The following is a 24,873-nucleotide window of genomic DNA, read 5'->3' as shown; positions in this document are numbered from 1 at the left end:
TTCTTCCTTAACTCCGGCGAGCCCCCCACCCCCTGAAAATCGACTGATCAAAAAGTCGATTCAGTCGACTGAAGTGTAGCTAAATCGGAACAGAGCAGCAGCATGAGCGAGGGGGAGAGCACCAGCAGCGCGAGAGAGCGAGAGCCGGAGTAGCAGCAGCAGCGCGAGCGAGCGAGAGCCAGAGCAGCAGCAGCAGATCCGGTTGGTATGGACGCTGCCGCTAAAGGGGCCTCGCACTATGGGAGAGCCGCCGTGGAGATGTCGCCCGCGGCGCCGGCTTCAAGGTACCCGCTCCATGGGGTGCGGGATGGAGCACCGTCGGCACTGGGAGGTCGAGCTAAGGAGAAGGTGCGATGCGATGAGTGTACAACCTCTTTGGTGGCGCCAAGTAGGCCTCGGCTTCGTCCGAGGAGTCGGTGAGGATGTTGTGGTTTCGGTGGAGCAGGTTAAGGCGGCGCTGTGGGGATGGAGCAGCCGCGATAGACGAGGCGATCATCGGAGAAGCTCCTTGGAGGTGGAGGACGGGGCGGCTGAACCGGCGGGACGATGGGATGGACGATGGATCCTCATCCGGCGAGGTGGATGAGGGACGTCGAGCTGTTGCGGTGGACGACGTCGTCCGGGAAGAGGCTCCGGCTGGGCAGCGGTGAGGTGGCGAACGGAGGTGGGTGGGGTTTCGCGGCTGGAGCGGAGAGGTTATGGCGGCCTGGGATTTCAAATGGCAAAAAGGAGGCGATGGGAGAGGGGGGGAACCATGACTTAGGGACGCGCTTGTCCAAAATGTAGGGTGTGTTACAAAAGTACACCGCACCGATTTGAACTAGCGTCCCTTTCGGCTCATGGTTAGAAGGGGGATTTCGTGTGTCGGGATTTGGCAGCTGGAGGGAGTTTTCGCGCGCGTTGTAATTTCGGGATAGAAAGGCGTGGGTTGTGAAGGCGCCAGTTTTGGGAGCATGATATCTGAATTTTCGGGATATAACAAGGCGCAGGTTGAATTTTAGGGACAAGCCTAACGTGTAATATTGTACTTGTACGTACCAAATCAATTCGCACTTCCCTCAACAAAAAAGAAAACAAAAAAAATAAAACTATTCACACCACACAAAGAGAGAGTCTTGCCCCGTTTTACTATAAAAATGCTATTTAAAGCTACTCATACCAACAATTTAGTGCAATTAAATGCTATTCGGTAGTATGAATCCATGTTATGTCCAATTAATTTTTTTTGCTTGCTGTATAATGCATGTAACCTACTCATACCAACATTTTAGTGCATTCCAATTGTCTATACTACCACTGCAATTCGAACTGAATTTGAATTTGTTTCTCTATTTCAATAACAATCTACAATCATGATTGTTGCCAACTTCAACCATCATTCGTGTATTACCTTAATAACACACCACATGATTACTATAGAGATAGATATGAACTATGTGTACTACATGAACTCGAATTCTATTTTTTGAATACACTTAATGTTGATTCCAAATAATAGTACATTTGATGTACTAACTATATATTCATAATCTAAACCATGTTCCATACGTGTGCACCGTGTTTATCACACATAGTATAGTGCCCCGCCCCTACATTATGATAAGTATTTAGACCTGAGCTGCAAAAGCCACACATTAGCCCAAATTATGATCAATGTTCTATATGTTATACGTAGTACTAGCAAGATGCCCATGCGTTCCACAGAACATCAACATGATCAAGGGGAGGCCTAATTTGCAAATATGGAGAGGGGTGTGGGTATCTTTTTTCAAAATTGCCATAGTTTCCTTCCTATCCGTCAGATTTAAATCGGACGGCCTATATTGCAGGATGGCACCATCATCAACAATTCCTTTTTATAAGAGTAGAGATAAAATATATTATATGTAGTAGAACATGTTCATAACCACACCATGTGTATCACCGTTATATATATTCACACATGCGTCGGTTTAAAACACTGTGATAAATTCTTCAAATATCTGAATTCGCTTTTTGTAATGAAGTATGATGCTTTATTTGTCCTTTACACCCACACAATCCTCTTATCTTTGTAGCTAGCTAGCGCTAACTTTCTCTCGTGCATGCAGACGCCCTCATCCCTCTAACCCTCCCTCCGCATTCTCTAGCTCCATCGCGCAAATTCGTCTTTTCACTTTAGGTCATTCACCCATGGTGTGTGTAGGCCCCTTAGCTCCTTCTTTACGACATACATCGATTGATATGCCTCTCTAACCAGGTGTGCCTAGCACAAAACACAAGCTTGCCCTCTTCTCTTATCACCATCCATGCCTCATTCCCACCACTCTTTTCATCGATCTCGTACTCGCACACTTCTCCCCCCTCGATATAGTATGACTCTCGCACCACCTCCTAGATGCATCCCTCTCTCTCTATCCTTCTCCACGTGCCTCATTTTCTTCTAACACACACATGCATGTATACCGATCGATCTCCCAACATATACCTAGGTCGACTATAACTATTCCCCCCCATCGATCGACGTACCTCACAAGTTATGTCTCTCCTTTCTCTGACAAAGGACGATTGATCTTCCTATGTAGTTATGTCTGCTTACCACATCCATATCGCCCCCCGCTCATCATTCGTGCATGCCTCCTGACCCATCTCTCACACGCACGTGCACAGACAGGCAGCCATCCCCTCTCTTATTGATATTGCAGGCGCGCCCTCCGGTTGCCTAGCAAGCCTATCCCACCATTTGTTAGAAGCAACTCCACTGCCACCCCCTCCAACACTCTAGCTCTGTCTCTCTCCCAACCTTAATCCTCTCCTACACATATGCATGGATGCCGATCGATCTCCCTTAATACATGAGGTAGATCGATCTCCCTTAATACATGAGGTAGGCCTCTCTCCTCCTCCACACATATACCAGCCACTGTACCTCTATAGTAAATTAGGCCTCCCTCCCCCCACCACACAGCGATGTAGGTAGGTATCCATGCCACAGAGACAAACTGCACCTGTCCCCTCTCATGTTCCAGTAGGCCAACCACTCTATATCTTTGACGTGGGCACACACAAATTCGATGGCACTCTTTATCGATCACGCGCGCACACACACACACATCATCCCTGTCTTCGATTCTATGGACACCTCAAGCCGATGATACCTCCACTCTCTTCTCGTGGATCGCCCCCTCTATATATATGATATATCCAGGACTCTATTTCACACACATTGCATATGTTACATTTTTTATTGACCCCACCCCAAAAAAACTCTCACGAACCCACACACTATATCTCTCTACATTTGTATCTCTCTCACAGAACCCCACGTAGGTGGTGTACGTATACAAGAAGAGAATAGGTGCATTGTGCACGTACTCACGCTTCGTGCCCAGCCACACCCGCGCAGGTACATGGTGGAGCTCATTTCTGTATGAAATGGCAACCCACGTGCTAATTTGAATGCGTGTAGCGGTTGTTTACCTATGGAGGTCGTGTACCACGCGTGGTTTGTCTCTCTTTAGAGTATCTCACAATGGAGCCTGCCTGCCTGGTTTGTCTCTCTTCAGAGTATCTCACACAAGGCTACGGTGGCCTCTCTCTCTCTCTCACCGATGGTCACTGATTCGGCCGCATCCCGTCCGCCGGCGGAAAGGGAGGACGTCCATCGTTTCTCCGTTCGACGGCGCCGAGGCAGCACGTCCCGATTTGCGGTACACATCGTTCTCTCTGACCAAGCTCCGGTGTGGTAGGGCCTACGCCACCTGCTCGCTGCCGCGGTATGGCCAGATTCCGCCCGCCGCCGCTCACCTAGTATCCCCTCCGTCCTTGCTCCATTGCTCGTCTTCCCACGTCACTGCATGTGGATCTTCCATAGTTCTTTGCCCAAAACGTAGCTCGTCCGGTGTACTTTGCATATTGCAATCTCGTCCTCACACCGTTTTAGACAAACACAACCGTCTTGTTATCTTCCCTTAGGATAAGGAATATGCTTCTTTTTTGTCGTCGCATGTGTTATCCACTGTTATTGGCCAGTAATAGTTTCCTTTCTACCTCTTTTTTGCAAACAAGGCTATCCATTTCACCTCATTGCTATTGCGACCTTTTGGTGAACTGCACAAATCACTTTTTTCTTAAGAGTGTTTTGTGCAGTTCTGCCAAAATGTCACACGGGCAACGTCTCTACATTTCATTGCGACTGCACAAAGGGGGATTGGTTTTGCTCTATCCTCCTCATCCAACTCCGAGCCTAATCTTCTCCAACTAGTTAGTCTTAAGAGAGACTGCAAAGGTGACCGGCTTCTATTTGTGTGTTTATTGTTTCATCAGTAGTCCTCTATTATCGTAATCACACTTAATATCTTTGGAACAGGGACGCTCAGCTCTATTTTAGTGGAACTACACAAAATAATCGGAATGTTGCATGCTCCAGACAGCTACTTTTTTCCCAACATGCCTTGTTGATTTAGACAGAGCTGGGGGGGGGATGTTGCTGCCAATGAAAGCATGGATAAATTTTTATTTAACACCTTCTCACAACTTTGTTTTCAGTTGTGATGTAAATATTAGCTCTAATTAGCAAGGAAGTTAGTTTTTTATTGTTTCCGAAAGAGCATCGATGGCAAGACACACGAAACAAAAGCTGAAAGCTCACACCATTGTACAATTTCATGTCGCTGGAAAATTATTTGTATAGTACGTCAATTATGTAAACAAATGCTGGAAGCTTGATAGCATTGCCAGAAGCCTCTTCGGCATCCGGGTCCATGTGCCATGCACAAAATTATACTCCTTCGTTCCTAAATATTTTTCTTTTTACAAATTTCAAATGGGCATATTTTAGAGTGTAGATTCACTCATTTTGCTTCGTATGTGTACTCCTTCCATTCCTAAATATTGGTCTTTCTAGAGATTTCAACAAGTGACTACATACAGAGCAAAATGAGTGAATCTACACTCTAAAATATGTCTATATACTTTCGTATGTAGTAGTCCATTTGAATCTCTAAAAAGACAAATATTTGAGTAGTCACTCGTTGAAATCTCTAGAAAGACAAATACTCCAGAGTATATTTAAGAACCGAGGGGGTAGTGCACAGCCACATGGGAGACTCAGACCGGTCGTTGCGCCGCATTAATAGTGAGTAATGAGCAGTAAAATCATAAGCCCCACCTTTCCGACTATAAGTTGCTCGGAAGAAGCAACCATCAATACGCTCTTCTTTGAATCCGCTCATACTACTCCATCCGTCACTGTTTATAGAGCGCGCTTCAGAAAAAGAGAAAATCTCTGGGACCAAGGCGACTAGTGATCGGCCTGAAAAATAGCATTGGTAGTTATAGCACGACGTCTATTACTAGAGGAAATAATGCGTACACACATGCATCCAGTGCTTCCACCCTGGGTACACCCATGCATGCACTTCACTCCGTAGTACTACATCGAGAGAAAATTGCGGTTACCACGCCCTAATTAATTAAGCATTAAACAAAACACGTCTAAAGTCTCTCTGGTGGTGGAAATGCATTGAGAGAAATGCATCATAATGAAGTGCGCCCTGTAAACTGTGACGGAGGGAGGAGTAGTATGAAGGTGCAAAACCAAGTACGCGTATGGCCAGTCGGTCAACGCACCTCCTCTTGGCATATCACTGACATGTGGGACGGGAGTGTGAGCAAACCGATCTCAATTGACGGCAAAATGGCCAACCCGCCGTTCCTTGCGAGAGACGAGGAGTGAGAACACACAGACGGGCTCGCACGGAGGCCAAGATATATTCGAGCATGGTTGAACGATATCATCATTACATGTTGGGCTGCCGTTTTCCGCCCTTCTCCGGAATAAATGTGTACTTTATTATATATTTAAAAAATAAGAGTACAGAGGCTCCACCATGCGGTTCTAGTAGTAGTACTACTCGTACTACTAAACCTTGCGCTTGGCTCTTCGCCTCTTCGTGAAGTCGAACAATGATGGTACTCCGCATGTTCGGTACTACAGTGTATGCCTCTGGCAATCTGACACCGAATGAACTGATGCATGTCCACCGCCTGGGCGAGGGTACGTTGCATTAGTCAAAAGTTGTAAGTGAGCTTCACCTTGTCCTGCAGGCTTCTCCTCATTGTGCGAGTTGACGGGACACACCAACAAGTAGTGCTAGTCCATACTCTCTCCTTTCTGGTTAATATGGCTTAATCTTTTTTGCGGGTAAATGAGAGAGCTTTATTCATATATAAGCATTCTTAGGACGATCAGCCAAGACACTGGTCACTAGGAAGCGAGGTACGCCGCAAAAAAAGAAGTAGGAAGCGAGGTGTTTCATCAAGCCAGCTCTTGGCCACATTCAAAGTGCAGCAAGCACGGTTCGCACAAAGATGCGCCGCAAGATTTGCTGACCTGTTTACATGCTGGATAACAAAAAAAGAGAGGAAATATTACTAAGCGCTCCTATTTTTAACAGGATATGAGCCAGAATTAAGCGAGAATTGTGGCCAGTGTTCCATGCAATCAACTTCCATTATCACATGCGAGAACCCTCGAAGATAACCAAATGTGTTGAAGATTGCTTTATCACATTTTAAAAATATAATAAGAGTGCAGACGCTCCTCCATCCGGTTCCGAGTACTACCTCTATAGACTATAGTAGTAGTACTAGTACTAGTAAACTTTGCGCTTGGCTGTTCGCCTCTTCGGGAAGTGCAACAATAATAGTACTACTAGTATAGTGTATGCTTCTGGAAATCTAACACCGAATTAACTATTGCACGTCCACCACCTGAGCGAAGGACAGCTTGCATTAGTCAAAAGTTTCTCCTTGTCCTGTGAGCCACCGCGCGCAAGCTTCTCCCGTCCTGCAAGCTTCCCCTCGTTCGGCAAGTTGACGGGACACAACAAAGTAATGCTAGTCCATACTGCCTCCTCTCCGGTTAATATGGCTTAATTTGAAATGAGATAAATACACTGTCTGTCACTGTATATTTGTAAAAATACAGTCAGTGGACTTCATAATACGCTCATTGCGCTCAATATATACATTTTCCGATGTTTATACAGTGACTAGCTCACCCTGGCTGAGTATGTGTGTGCATGCACGTGTAGGTTGAGCACTTGAGCGTGACCATGTGTGTTCCGTCGTGTGCTCGGACATGCATGCATTAGGGCGTCGCGCGTGTTTTTGCATCCATGTGTACGTGTGACTATTGCATACACGTAGGGGGAGTACGTGTAGGGGCCACTAAAGGAGCAGTCAAATCACACAGTAAGTTAGTCGGAAGAAGCAACCATCATTTCACTCTTCAATGACACGTACACAATATAAAATGGTTGATATGGAGAGAAAAAGAAAACCACTATATATACACTAGCAGGAGCGTAAGCTACAAGCCTGCTTGCTTGGGTTGCTCTCTTCACAAGCATAGAACGACGGTGGCCACACCGCTGGTCACATATCCGACCTGATCCCGCAGCTGGGGGAAGGGAACAATGTTGTGCATAGACGCGGTCTACATCGGCGAGGGAGAAAATCCACAGTCGGTGCATCCCAGTCGGGGGTCATCGCGGTATGGGCCGATGTCGCGTCCCAACCGCCCTTCTAGCTACAGTCCGACGTCCCAGGTAGTCCATCTTCCTTTTGGAGCCGGCGTGCTCCACTGCCGCGTCTCCACACGTAGCTCCATCTCCATGTCACTTTGTTGGTCGAAAAGGAATGAAAATGGAGTGGAAAGTTTCCGTTTTTCCGGAGAAAAAATGGAAACGGAGAGAAACCAACATTTCGTTTCGTTGGATCGCGCCATCGAGCAAAACCAATGTTTAAATCATGTATGTCGCGTTCGTGTCTCACCCTCCTCCAGGGTTCGACCCCGCACGGTCGCTCGGCATGCCACTCACCGCAAACCGAGTATACGATAACTTTCCCGCCTGCTTGTCGATGGATCGCGCCATGGAGTACTAGTACTACTGGAAGAGATTGACGAGTTGGGGAGGACAGCTAGCTGTAGCACGGACTCCCAAGAACTCTTTAATGCATGTTGTGGCCAGCTATTGCGACCTTTGAACACGGAGCAGTCGCGTGCACCAGGAAGCGGCACGGGCGACACTCTCTCGACCGACGCGCCACTTCAATGCCGGCGCCAGTGAGAGGTCGCGTCCGCTCTGGCCGGGCATGAATGCGGCACTGACCGTTTCGGGCGAGAAGCACACGTGGGTGATGAAGAGGGTTCGGGTTGGTCAGGAACGGCCGTGGCAGCGGTCCGGACGCCCGCAAACAAGAGATGATGTACGTTAATATTGCTGCGTAGATAATTAACAACGTAAATAATGTGCCAGTTGGACAAATATGATTGGAGATGGAGATGGAAATGGAATTTTACGTAAACACGGATATTCTTGTCTATGTCTATGTGTGTGTGCGCGATGACTCTTGCGACCTAGAAGCGGGGGAGTGTTTTTGATCGAGTTTTCGTTCTTGGTACGTTAAAAAATTGTCCGCCAGTTTTCGTTTCTTTTTTCCGGGAACGCGCGTATTCTATTTAAAACCACTGCTATGGAGAGATTGTTTTACTCCATTATAGCCTCTTGTTTGATAGAATTTCTCGCGTCTCGCTCTCTCACCCTCTCCATATCAAAACAAGATGACAGTGTCCACACTATCTCCCTCCTCACCGGTGGTCACAGATCCGCCCGAATCCCGTCTGATGCGGGAGGTGAGGAGGTCCAGCGTTGACGTTGTCGCCGTTGGCGATGGAGGAAGCCGATGCGCACCGTCCTATCGAGCCAGCGGTGGTGCAGACGAAGGTCCTCCGTGCCCTTGTTCGCTATCATTGTGTGGGCAGATCCCGCCCGCCCGCCTAAGCGACATCTCGCCCACCTGAGGTATAACTTCTTGTACTTGTCCAGCTCCCCAGATCGCTGCATGCGGGTTTTCTTCTATGCGACTACTCCCCAGCTCCCCATGTATAGTTGCTAGGGTTTGTCGGCTGGTCCAACATCACCTACTATTATAGAGGAAATGCCACTCAAAAAGTTTTCTTGATTTATGCCTCGGTGGAGGTATACATTTTGTTTCGACAAAAAGTGTGGTTGTGCGGTCATTGTCCATGTGCTCCTATTGCTGCTGCTAATCTAATACTATCACTGGTTAAATGAAGAAATGCTTTTTTTCTCGGGTATCCTAGTTTAGTTCCCATTAAGATAATCATGATGCTTCTGTTTGTTGGTGTACTTTTCATAATTTTTATTGACAATTGAGATGTCGTTCTTAATCTTGTAAAACAAAGTAACAACACTATATCCTTTTTTATATTTTTGGAAACATCGGTGCGTATCTCCATACCTGGGCATGTCTTCCTCAATTTTAGTGGAACTGCACAAAATTGGATGGCCATTGTTGTTCCGCCTCACTGTCCTCTGCCACATGGTTCTTCCTTCCTCGAGCTTGACTACTGAGAAGAAAAAGACCAGAGTGAGGATTTGTCGAACTTCATAGGTGCCTCACCCAAACTTGATGCCAAATGGATGATGCATCACCATGATGACCTATCGATGCTCATGGTTGCGTCGGCTGGTGAAGCTGATCGATTTTCAATGAAAAACAAGCTGTCTTCCATCAGTGCTCTTTGCTTGTTACCCACAAAGATGATATCCTTCGTCAGTTCACCTTGGTTGCAATCCACTCCCGGTTGCGCTTTTCTCTTTCACCCAACGCCTGTGCGGGAGGGCCACCGACCCCTTCTTCCCCGCTGTCGTACGTAGTGTGGGCAGATCCAACCTCCCGCCGCATGCCTTGCCACATCCCGACGACCCTAAGGTATAAGTTTCTTTGAAACCATCATTGGTCTAGCTGCATGCCGATATTTTTTGATTCTGTAGTCGAATTTAGGTCTTGGTTCAAAGAGGAAAGAAGGGTGCGGTGGGGTGGATCATGAATCTAGGACGTGGTTCAATGAGGAAATGAGGGAGGGAAAGTAGTATAGACTAGCTATCCAGCCGCTTTGTTGGTCGAAAAGGGAAAAATGGGGTAACCCAGTACACACATCTGTAAGGAACCCAACTCTTTGTTAAAAAGGGAAAGAAACTGGGGTGTCGGGTAGTTTCTGCAGGACTAGATTTGCCGCCCACACATCGGAAAAAGTTTCAAAGAGAACAAATATGGGACCAACACAGGTATGCTGCTTGGCTACATACTCTGCATCACCCATTTATACGTGTGGACGCACATGGTGCTGGCATGTCCCATGTCCCATCCACATGATCGTGCAGTGTGTTTTGAGATGTTGTGCTACTTGTATTGGTACTATTTTAAATAAATGTTGAATTGAAGCTATTGTATTTTAAGCAATGCCACTCTCAGAATTAACTACCGAACTATTTTAACAGAATTTCTCTGTTAATATGAATCAATGCAACCGTTTTAGAAATGCTACTGTCCTATACTTTGTTTTCCATCAAGATAAGGTAGATGATTCTTTTTGTGGCTGTATGTTTCATCCTCCTTTATTGGTTGTCGGGTGGTAGGTGCGACATATGCCAACGGGTGGCTTATCTTTGTTGGAACCAGTAAGACATCGCCGGTGCCTGGAAGCGGGATGAGGCGAAGACATGCACGCCGGCGGATCTTACCCAGCTTCGGGGCTCTCCGAGGAGATAACACCCCTACTGCTGCTCTGCGGGGTCTCCGCATGTTCACTAGATGAATCAAGTGGCTACACAACGCTCCTTGAGCTGGTTGGGGGGAAGGAGGAAGAAGGGCACGACTAGCCTGCTTCTTCTCCTTGTGTGGTGTATAGAACTAGCCAGGGGTCGAACCCTTTGCATGGGTGCTCCGGGGGGTTTATATAGGCCTACCCCCCGGGGGTACAATGGTAATCCGGCTAGGCGCGGGGCCCAACCGTCTGTGACTGTGCTCGCCGGCTTCCGCGCCAGCTGCTGGGGCCCGCCGACTAGTGGGTCCCGCCGGCTGCCGGTCCCTTGGCCGACAGGCAGGCCCCACTGTCCAGGGCCTGGTCGGCGGCTGGTTACTGTGGCTTCATCTTGTTGGCGTGAGCTTCATCGTGGTAAACGTGGCTACAGTACCGCCGCCTGTCAGGCGATCGCTGTAGCCTTACCGCGTCTTGTCTCCTTAACGGGGCGTCTTCTTCGAGGGAGGTGGCAAGCCGGCTGCGGGGAGCCGGCCCTGTCTTGGGCCGACTGGTGGGAGGTGTGGCCGCCTTCGGGCGTCTCTCTGCTCAAAGGGGCCCACTGCCTGTGGGCCGCGCTGGCGGTCCAGCGTGGGTGACGCCAGGGTCAACATGGCAACAGTGCCGCGCCGGACGGGTCGTGCCTAGCCCGTACGGCGCACCATGCCAGGCGTGCTCCGGGATTCGGGGGTGGCAGGCTTTACTGTAGCCACGCCCCGTCGCACCGCCGTTAGGTGGGTGCAAACTTTGTGGGTACGGCCTTGACCGCTTTATGGGGAGCCGGCTTCTTAGAGTCAGGCTTCTCACGGCCGGCTCCTTGGAGTCGGCCTTCTCATGAGGGCGGAAGTCGGGCCGCCTTCCGAAAGCCGGCCTGGGTCGCAGCCAGGTAGGGGAAGGCGGCCCCATGTCCTGGATTCTTGAGAGCCAGGCAGGCTCGTAACTTTTTCAGAAGGGCCAGGGGAAGCCGGCTAGGCTACCCATGGCTATTTACTCCGACAGTAGTCCCCGAAGCTGATCGAGCTCCGAGGTGAGCAGGGGGACGAGAAGCTTGGTCAGCTTCCTATCCTGGAGAGCCGGCTTTGCGAGCGTACGCCGACTTCAGAGAGCCCGCGTAGGCGGGAGGAGAGGGGACCTGCATGCTGACCACGGGCCCTTTCGCGGCCACGTGGCGGCAGGATCCTGCGAGCGCACGCGCGCGACGGGACGCCGCCGCAGGCCCGGGCCCGCCACTCGCGAGCCTTGGTCTGGGCGCAGATCTTCCGTGGCCCACAGGGGCCGCTCGCCTCCCCGAGGCGGTTTCGTTTCGCCGTTAAGGCTCGATAATCGCGGGACGTGGGGAGTGGGCACGATCGATCCCCACGCTTCCCCACGCCGCGCCTCCTCGGCTCCGCCAGGTGAGCCTATAAGTAGGGGGAGGAGGGAGAGCGACAGAAGTTCGCGCGCTCCTTCCCGCTCCGTCCCTCCTAACCCTCGTCTTCTTCCTTTCGCTGCCGCCGTAGCTTCCCATCTCGGCGCCGTCGCGTCCCCACGCCACCTCGCTCCCATGGCGTTGTCAAGCTCCTGGGACGGCTCCAACGTCCATGAAGACCACGTGGAGTTCCTTCGCCAGACCCGGCGCCTGCCCGGCGCCGACCGCGTACAGGTCCGCCTGGCGCCCGCGAAGGAGATCTCGCCGGCGCCGGAGGAGGGCGAGCGGGTCGTCTTCCGCTCGCACTGCCTGCGCGGCTTCGGCCTTCCGGCGAGCGGGTTTCTGTGCTCTTTCCTGGAGTTCTACAACCTCCAGCCGCATCACCTCACGCCCAATGCGGTGATGCTGCTGTCGGCCTTCGTCTCCCTCTGCGAAGGCTTCTTGGGGCTGCTCCCCACGCTGGAGCTCTGGGGAGAGTTGTTCCAGAGCAAGCTCGGCACGGTCGTCGCCGGCGTGCCCGCCCCCTGCGGAGCCTTCATCGCCATGAGGAGGGCGAGCGAGAACAATCCGTTCCCGCACATCCCCCTGATCCAGTCGGTGAAGGTTTGGCAAAGATCTTATTTCTACGTGAAGAACGTCGCCGAGCAAGGAGACTACATCAACCTGCCGGATTACGTAGCCGGCCCGCCGGCTGGGAGGCAGCCCTCGTGGAGCTTTCGGTCCCGGTCATTGTCTCCGGCTGGGAACGCTGCCATCTCCCGGCTTCGGGTGTTGATTCAGTCGGAGGGCTTGCGCGGGGCCAACTTGGTGGCCGCCTTCGTGGAGCGCCGGATCCTTCCTCTCCAAATCCGGCCCCATATGATGTGTCAGATGAGCGGACGCTTCGACCCATGCCGGCTGAGCACATGGGAAATGCCCCACGCGGAGGTGGCGCTCATGGTTAACTACATCGCCAACTGCAAGCTCGCCGGGGACTGGCAATACAGCATGTCGCCGTATTCCCGCGCCAATCCTCCGCCCGTGGTAAGCTTCTCTTTCTATCCTCTTTTTGTCGTCGGCCGGCTTCATGATGGCCGGCTTCTGACCAGTCGGTTCTTTTGAGCAGAACCCTCTTCTTGCGCCGCCGGCTGGGGCGGCGGGAATTGAACGCCAGTATACCCCCGACCGCATGGTGGATGATGTTGACGACCCGGACTTGGGGGCGGCCGCCATGGAGGATGCCGTTGTGGGGGACAGTGCCGAGCCCAGAGGCTCAAGGTTCACCGCGAGCTTCGAGGACTGGCCGGACGAATTCAAAGCCGAAGTCGCCCCGCGTCGTCAGCCGGCGGCCGACCAACAGGGCGCGGGCTCGTCTGTCGCGCCGGCTGCCAGCGGCGCGCAGAAGCGCCGGGCCGCTCTCGGCCTCTTCGGCAGTCGGCCGAAGAAGTCCAAGCCTTCCGCCGCGGTGACAAAGCGAGATGAGGTGGCCGCGAAGGCGGCCCGCTTCCGCAAGGCTGTGAAACAGCCCCAGGCGGTCTCGGCGTAAGTCTTCAATTACCTTGCCGCATTCTCGTTACTGTTCTCTTTTTCTTCGAATGTCTTCTGATCTTTCCCTCGCTTGCTGGACAGGGCGCCGCTTTCCCTTGAGCGGGGCCCGGGCGGCTTCGTCGTGGGGCCGGTTGGAGGGTCTTCGAGCTCCCGCCGCGTGGACCCCCGCGCCGATCTTAGGGAGGCCACAGAGCGGAACGCCCGCGAAGCGCGGGAGGAGCGCGAGGCGGCGGAGAAGGCGGCCGCCCAGGCGGCGAAGGAGCAGGCCGAGGCGGTAGCCAAGGCCCAGAGGGAGGCGGCTACCGCGGAGACGGAGGCGGAAAGCTCGCGCAGCCAGCCTCCGCTGCTCGCCGTTCCTCTCCGAGCCGTAGCCCCCGACACCCTGTTGCCCTTGGCGGAGGAGATCATCCAAGACCTGCCGCTGTTGGAGAGGGAGGAGGACCCCGTGGCCTTGGCGGGGAGAGCGCTGCCTGCGGTGCCAACCGGAGCGGGCCAAGGCGGTCAATCGTCAGCGGCGCCAGAGGAGCCGGCCGGAGGTAAGCCGGAGAGCAGAGCCGTCCTCGAGGTGCAGCTGGCGACGGGCCGGCGTGCTGGGGGAGGCGCCGCCCCGCTGGAGTTGCGCCGAGCCGCGGGCGCAGGCCAGCCGGCAGGAGATCTGGAGGCGGCCAGCACCACCGTGTCCGAGTGGACTCCCAGCGGGGGGACTGGCGAGCTGGATGCGGCGGCTCAAGGGGTCCGGAGCCGGCTACAAGCTCAAGCCGCCCTGCTGCAACAGCTCAACCAAGAGTTCTTGTCAACGCGAACCACTATCCGGGTGAGTCCTTCGCTGTTGGCTGCTTTGCTTTCTTCATTTCTTCCGTGGGGGCGCGTCAGCGCACCCACTGGGTGTAGTCCCCGAGATTCGGGCCGACTGCTGCGCAGTTGGGTCGGATCTTTCTCGACGGCTATCTTACTTTGCTTTTTTCTGAATTTTCAGGAATACCACAACCTTCGTGCTGCCGCCTTCGACTCCCAGGCTCGAGAGTTGAGCCGGCGGACCGACGACCTGGCCGACAGCCGAAGTAAGTACTTGGTTTTTTCTGTCTCCTGTGGGGGCGCGTCAGCGCACCCACTGGGTGGAGTCCCCGAGATTCAGGCCGACTGCTGCGCAGTCGGGTCGGATCTTTCTTGACGACTCTTTCCTTATTGATTTTTCTTTTTCTTTGTCTTCAGGGGCCAACGCCGACTTGAGGAAGGAGCTTGGCGAAGCGAAGGCCGCCCTTCATGCCAAGGAGGCTGAGTGCGCCGCCTTGGTCCAGGAAAGGGATCGCGTAGCCCAGAAGCTGGCCGACCAAGAGGAGAGCCACAAAGCGGCCCTGCAGGCGGCGCGGGAAAGCGAAGACGCCTTGATGGCGGAGTATGAGATGGCGGCGGCGACCTGGTCTGAGACCCGGCGAGGCCTAGACGAGGGCTTCGGCCGGATCGAGGACTTGATCGACGGTAAGCTGCCTTCCTCGGCCCTCCCCTGCCCCTTGCCGCTTGGGTTTTTTGACTTATCTTGAGCTGTTGCAGATTACTTCCCGGGCTACTCCGCCTTTGCCACCCAAAGCATTGAGGCCCATCGTGAGGCGCGCCGTCAAGCGGGGGCCGACATTGCGCCGGATGCAAACCGGACCCTTGAGGAGCAGCTCCTGGCTGTCCAGGCACGGTTGCAGCCGGCTCATCGGATGCTTCGCCGGTTCCAACGTGCCGGGGCGCAAGTGTTGGCCGCCCTCTGGCCCGGCGAGACGATCCCCCGCACCCCAAGCCGAACTGCCGACTGGCTGGAAGTCGCGGTTGGTCGCTTCGAGGCTTGGAAAGCGTCAGCGGCCCGCCTCGGAGCTGGGCGGGCGTTGGAATTCGTTCGGGCTTGGTACCCAGGGCTGAGCCTGGACCAGCTGCGCACTTCGCGGATGGAGGCCGACGCGGAGCTGGAGGAGGTGAGGCCGGCTATCGCTCAGCGAGCTTCGACAATCGCCGAGTGCACCAACATCAGCGTTTTCGCACCCGAAATCGATGATGACGGTGTTGCTCAGCCGGAAGAGTGGTTCGGGCTGAACCCGGTGGTGGGCGAGGACTCGGCGGAGGAGATTGCCTCCAGCGACGAGGGCGAAGAAGACTAAGATGAGGACGGCGAAGATGTCGAGCCGGCTGGTGGAACAACCAGCCGACCTCAGGCCAACCGTGCCTCCAGCAACGAGGTGCGTGGAAGCGCGCCCTCTGCGGGAGGCGGCGACCAAGCCGAAGTTCGTCAGCCGGCCGCTCCTTCAGCCGGCACGACCGTCTCCGCCAACCAGTCTGGCTCGTTGGCCGCTCCGCCAGCTTGACCTGCCGTCTTTATCTTTCCTGCTTTGTTGTCTTTGAACAATCTTTGTTAAGTTTTCGCAGTTCCACCCACTGGGGGTGTATCCAAACTATGTTGAATGCTGGCCTCTTGGAGGTCTTTTTATGTAAATATTATCATGTGCATGTTTGGTTTCCATTCGCGTATGCTTGTTTATCCTTAGGCTTTTTCCTTTGCCGCCTTCCCTCTTTGGGGAGGCAAGTACTTGAGCTTTCTTGGATTAAAGTAAAGTAAATGGAAACCGGCCGGCCGGCTACTCTAGTAGCCAGTCGGCGGTGTGAGAAAAACCGGCTTTTGTTATATCAGTCCGTTAGTCCCTAGCCATTTTTCGTGTGGGCGGTCGTTCCTACCTTTAACTCTTGCCAGCCGCACAGCCGGTTCTTCGAACTGCGACTTTTGGCAAGAGAAGGCTTGAGAGCCGGCACACTACTTGTCTGACTGCGGGTAGGACTTCTAACATAACTTCAGTCGGCCAGTCCCCGAGCCGACTAGTCGAACTCGGTGCCGGACAGAATAAGTAAATGATACGACAAGGTCATAAGCATGATACTTTTCATTCATAAATAAGGGATGGCAGTCCCCGAGCCCTCCTCGGGGAGCCTATTGTCTTGTACTTAATACAAAAGTTAGCGTGATACATACTGCCTTTCAACTGTAAAATCTTCGAAGGAGGTTGGCGTTCCATGGCCGTTCCGACTCCTTGCCGGAGTCGTCTCTCTTGCGTGCCTTCGGCTTCTGTGCGTCGATCAGGTAGTAGGATTCGTTGCCTAGAGCTCTGCTGATGATGAAAGGGCCTTCCCAAGGGGCTGAGAGCTTGTGCTGGCCGGCTGTTCGCTGGATCAGCCGGAGCACAAGATCGCCCTCTTGGAAAGATCTTGGCCTGACCTTCCGGCTGTGGTAGCGGCGCAAACCCTGCTGGTAGATGGCAGACCGGCTGAGTGCTAACAGCCGGCTTTCTTCCAGCAGGTCGACGCCGTCCTCGCGTGCTTCCTTGGCCTCCGCTTCCGTGTACATGGTTACTCGAGGCGAGTCGAATTCGATGTCAGTTGGGATGACCGCCTCGGCACCATACACAAGGAAGAAATGGGTGAAGCCGGTTGACTTTTTTGGTGTAGTGCGCAGACTCCAGAGGACAGCCGGCAGCTCGTCGAGCCAACAGCCGGCTGAGCGCTCCAGAGGTACCACCAGTCGGGGCTTGATGCCGGAGAGGATGAGGCCGTTGGCTCGCTCGACCTGGCCGTTTGACTGCGGGTGGGCGACGGATGCTAAGTCCAGCCGGATACCTTGGGCTGCGCAGAAACGTGCCAAGGCTCCTTTGGCGAAATTCGTGCCATTGTTGGTGATGATGCTGTGCGGCACGCTGTACCGAGTTGTTATGTCCGCGATGAACGTCACGGCAGTCAGCCCATTCAGCTTCTTGATCGGCTTTGCCTCAACCCACTTGGTGAATTTGTCCACGGTGACGAGTAAATGCGTCATGCCGCCGCGCGCCGTCTTGAATGGGCCCACCATGTCCAGTCCCCAAACGGCAAAGGGCCAAGTGAGGGGAATGGTCTTGAGTGCCGAAGCCGGCATGTGTTGCTTGGAGCTGAAGAGCTGGCATCCCTTGCAACGCTTGACTAATTCTTTGCCGTCATCCAAAGCAGTCGGCCAGAAGAAACCATGGCGGAAGGCTTTGGCGACAAGTGATCTTGAGGCCGCATGGTGGCCGCATTCACCTTGGTGAATGTCTGTGAGGATTGCAATGCCCTTCTCTTGCTCGACGCACCGTTGGAGGATTCCAGTGACACTACGCTTGAGTAGTTCTCTGTTGACGATTGTGTATGCTCCGGCTTGACATTGGACTTGTCTTGCTTCTGTTTCGTCAGCCGGCAGGTCTTGGTTTACTAGGAAGTTGAGGATGGAATGAGCCCATGATGGAGCCGCGACTTCTCCTACCGCCAATGTGGCTACTACTACCAGGGTGCGGGCTGGGCGGTGAGGTGCTGGAGTCGACCGCCGGCTGTAGAGCTGGTGCAGTCCCCGGGCCGGCTACCGCAGTCCCCGAGCCGGCTGCCGAAGTCCCCGGGCCGGTTGCCGAAGTCCCCGAGCCGGTTGCCGAAGTCCCCGAGCCGGCCGCCGAAGTCCCCGAGCCGGCTGCCGAAGTCGCCGGGCCGGCTACGGGGGTCTTGGGGTCGCCTACTCGGTTCTTCGAGCCGGACCCAGCCGCATCGGGGTCAGGCGGCACGAAGATGGAATCGGACTCTGGGGACGGCTTGATGGACGGCTTGAGGAGGCGTTGTAGAGCGACGCTGGTTGGAATTGCTTGCCGAGTGGAGCCTATTCGAGCCAGGGCATCGGCTTTCTCGTTGTCGGCTCGTGGTACGTGGAGGAACTCGCATCCTTCAAAGTATCCGCTGAGTTGTTGGACCAGGAAATGGTAGCTCGCCATATTCGCGTCCTTGGCGTCCCAGTCGCCGGATGATTGCTGGACCACCAGGTCCGAGTCGCCATAACATAGGATCCGGCGAATGCCAAGTTCTTTGGCAAGCCGGAGACCATGTATGAGCGCCTCGTACTCGGCCACATTGTTGGAGGCGGCAAAGTGGATCTGTAGCGTGTATCTGAGCTTGTCGCCTTTGGGAGAGGTAAGGACGATGTCGGCTCCCAAGCCGGTGCGCATCTTGGACCCGTCGAAGTGCATGCGCCAATGGGTGGAGTCGGGAGCCGGCGGCAGGTACTGGGTCTCGGCCTAGTCGACGAGGAAGTCGGCCAGTGCTTGGGACTTGATGGCAGTGCGGGGCTGGTAGAAGATCGTGTACGGGGCCAGCTTGATGGCCCATTTCGCCACCCGGCCGGATGCGTCCCGGCTGCCTATGATCTCGGCTAGCGGGGCAGTGCATACGACCGTGACGGGATGCTCTTGAAAGTAGGGCTTCAGCTTCTTGGCGGTGAAGTACACGCCATAACACATCTTTTGGTAGTGCGGGTAGTTCTGCTTTGAGGCGGATAGCACCTCGCTCAAATAGTACACCGGCCTCTGGACCGGCTGGGCTCGGCCTTCTTCCGGGCGCTGGACTACGATGACGGTGCTGACCACCCGGCTGGTTGCAGCGATGTAGAGGAGCATGGGCTCTTTCTCAGTCGCCGCCGCGAGGACAGGCGGCGTGGTCAGCATCTTCTTCAGCTCGTGAAAAGCTTGGTCGGCCTGGTCGTTCCACTCGAAGTGAGTGCTCTTCTTCATGAGGCGGTAGAGAGGGAGAGCTTTCTCTCCGAGCCGGCTGATGAAACGGTTCAAGGAGGCTAAGCACCCGGTGAACTTCTGAATGTCTCGAAGCTTGGTGGGGACCGCCATTCTCTCGATGGCCTTGATCTTCACCGGGTTGCACTCGATGCCGCGTTCGGAGACCAGGAAACCTAGGAGCTGGCCGGCTGGCACCCCGAACACGCATTTCTCGGGGTTAAGCTTGATTTGGAACCGGCGCAGGTTCTCAAATGTTTCCTTGAGGTCTCCCAGCAAGGTGCCGCGCTTCTCCGTCTTCACCACGATGTCGTCCACGTATACGTGAGCGTTTCTACCGAGTTGCTTGAGGAGGCACTTCTGCATGCAATGCTGAAAAGTGGCATCGGCATTTCTCAAGCCGAATGTCATAGTCAGGTAGCAGAAGGCTCCAAATGGCGTGATGAAGGCGGTCTTCAGGCGGTCGTCCGGGTCTAGCTTTATCTGATGGTATCCGGAGTAAGCATCCAAAAAACTCAATAGCTCGCATCCGGCTGTGGAGTCTATCACTTGGTCAATCCTGGGCAGGGCAAAAGGATCTTTGGGGCAGGCCTTGTTGAGGCTCTTGTAGTCTATACACATGCGCCACTTGTTGTTCTTCTTTAGCACAAGGACCGGGTTGGCGAGCCACTCTGGAAAGAAAACTTCCATGATGAAGCCGGCCGCCAAGAGCCGGGCTATCTCCTCCCCTACAATCCTGCGCTTCTCCTCCGACAATCGGCGAAGGGGTTGCCTGACTGGCTTTGCGTCTTCTCGAACGTGTAGTTTGTGCTCGGCGAATTTCCTCGGAACACCCGTCATGTCCTTGGGGGACGATGCAAAGATGTCCCGATTCTCACGGAGGAAATCGGCGAGCTCGCGTTCCTATTTGCTGTTCAGGTTTGCCCCGATGACGGCAAACCTCTCTGGATGCTCGGGGTCAAGAGGTATCTTCTTCATCTCCTTGGACGGCTGGAAAGATCCTTGAGCATCATGCTCCTTGGGGTCGGGGGACACGGCCGACTGCTTGCCGGCTATGGCCACGACTCGGTCCAGCATCTTCTTCTCTTTGGCAATCACAAGGGACTCGGCCAGCCGGCTGCTGGCCGCTGCGCACTCGGAGGACTTCTTGTAGTCACCGGCTATGGTGATGATGCCTTTGGTGCTTGGTATCTTCATTTTGAGGTATGCATAGTGGGGAACCGCCATGAATTTGGCCAAGGTAGGTCGGCCAAGCAAGGCATGGTAAGGGCTCTCCAGGTCCACCACTTCAAACCAGATCGCTTCCCGGCGGAAATGCTCCTTGTCCCCAAAAAGTACATCAATCTTGATTTTGCAAATGGGGGCGCAGGACAGGCCGGGTACGATGCCATGGAACACTGTCCGCGTAGGCATGAGCTGCTTCGTCTTGACATTTAGCTTCTCCAGGGTGTCACGGTACAGGATGTTGATGCTGCTCCCGCCGTCTATCAACACACGGGAGAAGCGGGCGGCGCATCTGTCCGTTGCAAGGGTGGCTTCCAGGACCAAAGCATAAGAGCCGGGAGACGGCATCACCTCCGGATGGTCGGCCCGGCTCCAGCTGATGGGCTTTTCTGACCAATGCATGTGTCCGGCGGGGTTGGCAGCGACCACGCTGACTTCCTGGTGTTCTCGGCGTTTGCTGCGCCGGTCTTCGGGCTGGCTGGTAAAGACGATATAGGTGGCTTGCTCGTCAGGGAACTCGTCATGCACGGCTCCGACTGCGGGCCGAGCGGCCGGAGGCGGCGGGCCGGCAGGCGGAGGCGGCAAGAGACCCTCGCCCTTAGAGATTCGGGTGAGCCAATTGCACTTCCGGGTCGTGTGGTTGGACGGCTTCGCGCCGCTGTGGAACTTGCAAGGGGCGTCGAGAGTTTGCTCGTAGGAGAAAGCCGGCTGCCAAGCCGGCCTGCCGCCCTTGGGTTTCTTGGGCGCCGGTCGTTCTTCAGGCGGCGCATCTTCGACTGTGGCCACCTGCCGACTGGCGGGAGGCGGCGCGGGGCCCTTGCGCTTGTGGTTGTTCGAGTTGGGGTGTCGGCCGGAATCCCCAGCCGGCGTCTTGGGCGCCGGGTTGAGTACCTTTCCAGACACGTCTACCCGAAGCTCGGTCTTCATCGAGGAATCGGCGGTGGCGTACTTGTCCGCTATGTCCAGAAGCTCGTCGAGGGTAGCCGGCTCGTCGCAGAGGAGCTTGTGCTTGAGGAGGGTGCCTTCTCGGCATCCGACTGTGAAGTATTCTATGGCTTGCACCTCGTGCACCCCTTCACAGGAGTTGCGGAGCTCGGCCCAATGCGTGAGGTAATCGCGAGTGGACTCGGCGGGGCCTTGTACGCACAAGGAGAGCTGTGTGGGCTTGGGAGCCCGCTTGTAGGTGCTGGTGAAGTTGCGGATGAAGGCTTCCGTGAAATCTAGCCAGCTGTTGATGCTGCGCGGCTTGAGGCTGTTGAGCCAGGTCCACGCCGTGCCTTGCAGCATGAGGGGCACATACTTCACGGCAACGCGCCGGTTGCCGCTGGCTATGCTAACCGCCGTGGAGTAGTCGATCAACCAATCTTCCGGCTTCACGGAGCCATTGTACTTGGGCGTGTCTCTTGGGAGCGAGAACCCTTTGGGAAAGGGCTCGTCGCGGATGCGGGGGCCGAAACAAGGCGGGCCGACATCGTCTTCTTCTTCCAACGCCAGGGATCGCGCCAGGCGGTCGATCCGGTGGCGGGCGTCGTTCTCGCCGATTCCTTCGTGGCGGCCTAGCCGGCCGTTGAGAGTCGGGTGCGCCACTGGCGGCGAGGCGGGATATCTCTCTCCGCGGGGCGGAGGCGGAGGCGGGTCGCCCCGCCATTCCATGGCTCGGGGACGACCGTCCGCATCTCGCTCGATGGAGATCCAGGTCCGGCTGCGGCTGGTAGCCGGCTCCTTCTCGCGTCGCGCGCGGGTATTGCTCGTAGTAGGCGTCCGGGACGTCGCGCCGTGATCTCGGCGCGGGGGAGGGCTTCCCGCGCGGGCGTCTGCTTCGTGCCGCTGCGCGGCTGCGTCGATCAGTTGCTGGATGCGCCGGGTCATGTGGGGGAGGTCTTCAGCCTCCAAGCCGTCCAACTCGTCTACGGCCGCCTGGGCGGCACGCAAGTTCTCGAGCGGCATGGCATAGACCGGGCGGTCGACTCCCAGCGTGTCGGCGATGACGGCGCCGCGTTGCTTGACAAGGCCGGCCCGGCTTGGCCCGCCCGGGGCCAGTGTGCCGAAGGCGGCGCGGTCAGCTTTGCGCTGGTAGGCCTCAGTGAGGCGTCTTACGGAGGCCAGCCTCCAGCCCTCTACGAGGAGGGCGAGGCGGCGTGCTTCCAGTGCTTCGTCGCCGGCATCAGCCGGGAGGGGAACGGACAAGTCGTGGGCCGCCGCGCGCGAGGCGTCGCGGGCGCTCTCGTCGGTCAGGCCGCCGTGGCCGACAACCATCACTTCAGTGGTGACAGCATCGCAGCCGTCGGCTCGAGGAAGCGGGTCGTTGTAGATCGCGACGTTGGTGGGGAAGGTGTCGTAGGAGGCCGTGTCGGAGTTGACAGGCATCGGGTCGGTGGGGCCAACCGACTCCAGGTCCGCAGCGGGCTCGCTGTAGACATGGAGCTGGCCGAGAAGGTTAGCGAGGCGGTCGGTGCCCGCATCGGAGGCGAGCTCGTCGGAGATGAGAGTTTTGTCGAGGAGATCGGCGAGGCCGCTTGCCGCGCAGATGCTGGTGACGCCTTGCAGCACGTCGTGGCAAGCGCCATCGGGCGTGCCGGGCTGGCTACGCTCGCTGGCGAGGAAGAGGGTTCCCGTCCAGAACAGGTATCCGGACGACGGTGCGCCTGGCCCCACGGTGGGCGCCAAATGTCGGGTGGTAGGTGTGACATATGCCAACGGGTGGCTTATCTTTGTGGGAACCAGTAAGACATCGCCGGTGCCTGGAAGCGGGATGAGGCGAAGACATGCACACCGGCGGATCTTACCCAGCTTCGGGGCTCTCCGAGGAGATAACACCCCTACTGCTGCTCTGCGGGGTCTCCGCATGTTCACTAGATGAATCAAGTGGCTACACAACGCTCCTTGAGCTGGTTGGGGGGAAGGAGGAAGAAGGGCACGGCTAGCCTGCTTCTTCTCCTTGTGTGGTGTCTAGAACTAGCCAGGGGTCGAACCCTTTGCATGGGTGCTCCGGGGGGTTTATATAGGCCTACCCCCCGGGGGTACAATGGTAATCCGGCTAGGTGCAGGGCCCAGCCGTCTGTGACTACGCTCGCCGGCTTCCGCGCCGGCTGCTGGGGCCCGCCGACTGGTGGGTCCTACCGGCTGCCGGTCCCTTGGCCGACAGGCAGGCCCCACTGTCCAGGGCCTGGTCGGCGGCTGGTTACTGTGGCTTCATCTTGTTGGCGTGAGCTTCATCGTGGTAAACGTGGTTACAGTACCGCCGCCTGTCAGGCGATCGCTGTAGCCTTACCGCGTCTTGTCTCCTTAACGGGGCGTCTTCTTCGAGGGAGGCGGCAAGCCGGCTGCGGGGAGCCGGCCCTGTCTTGGGCCGACTGGTGGGAGGTGTGGCCACCTTCGGGCGTCTCTCTTCTCAAAGGGGCCCACCGCCTGTGGGCCGCGCTGGCGGTCCGTCGTGGGTGACGCCAGGGTCAACATGGCAACAGTGCCGCGCCGGACGGGTCGTGCCTAGCCCGTACGGCGCACCATGCCAGGCGTGCTCCGGGATTCGGGGGTGGCAGGCTTTACTGTAGCCACGCCCCGTCGCACCGCCGTTAGGTGGGTGCAAACTTTGTGGGTACGGCCTTGACCGCTTTATGGGGAGCCGGCTTCTTGGAGTCGGCCTTCTCACGGCCGGCTCCTTGGAGTCGGCCTTCTCATGAGGGCGGAAGTCGGGCCGCCTTCCGAAAGCCGGCCTGGGTCGCAGCCAGCTAGGGGAAGGCGGCCCCATGTCTTGGATTCTTGAGAGCCAGGCAGGCTCGTAACTTTTTCAGAAGGGCCAGGGGAAGCCGGCTAGGCTACCCATGGCTATTTACTCCGACATTGGTAGTAATTGTTTCCTTTTTTTCCTCTATTAAATCAGGGATATCTATTCAACTTGTTGCTATAGCAAACTTAAATGTCTCACCAGCGACTTTACTTGATTTTAGAGTAATTGCACAAAACAAGATTGGATTTCCTATTCGTGTTGGTAGATTCATACGTGATCTTGTGTGCGTCATGACAGGTTGGTACTTGCCTTCATCCACATGATCGTGCAGTGTGTTTTGAGATGCTGTGCTACTTGTATTGGTACTGTTTTAAATAAATGTTGAATTGAAGCTATTGTATTGTTGTCTTTTCCCATTAAGTAGTGAACAAAAATGGGACCAACCCAGATATTATGCGTGTTGCTTTGTTACAACAAACTCTGCATCACCCCCTTTATAAGTAGATGGAAGCACATGTTGTTGTTGCGCCCACTCTCCCCTGGAACTGTTTATGATTTTTGTTAATATAATGCTGCTGGTAAAATTAAGCAATGCCACTTTCAGAATTAACTACTGAATCTTATTTCAAAACTGCAACACTTGTTAGGGATTGGCGGGATTACCATTTTTGTGGCCGCATGTTTCATCCTCCTTTATTGGCCAGTAATTGATTCCTTTTTTGCCTCTGTTAAAACAGGGATATCTATTCAACTT

Source organism: Triticum urartu, chromosome 7 (assembly GCF_003073215.2).
Source record: "Triticum urartu cultivar G1812 chromosome 7, Tu2.1, whole genome shotgun sequence".
NCBI classification, from domain to species: domain Eukaryota; kingdom Viridiplantae; phylum Streptophyta; class Magnoliopsida; order Poales; family Poaceae; genus Triticum; species Triticum urartu.
Note: the sequence above shows the minus strand (reverse complement) of the source record.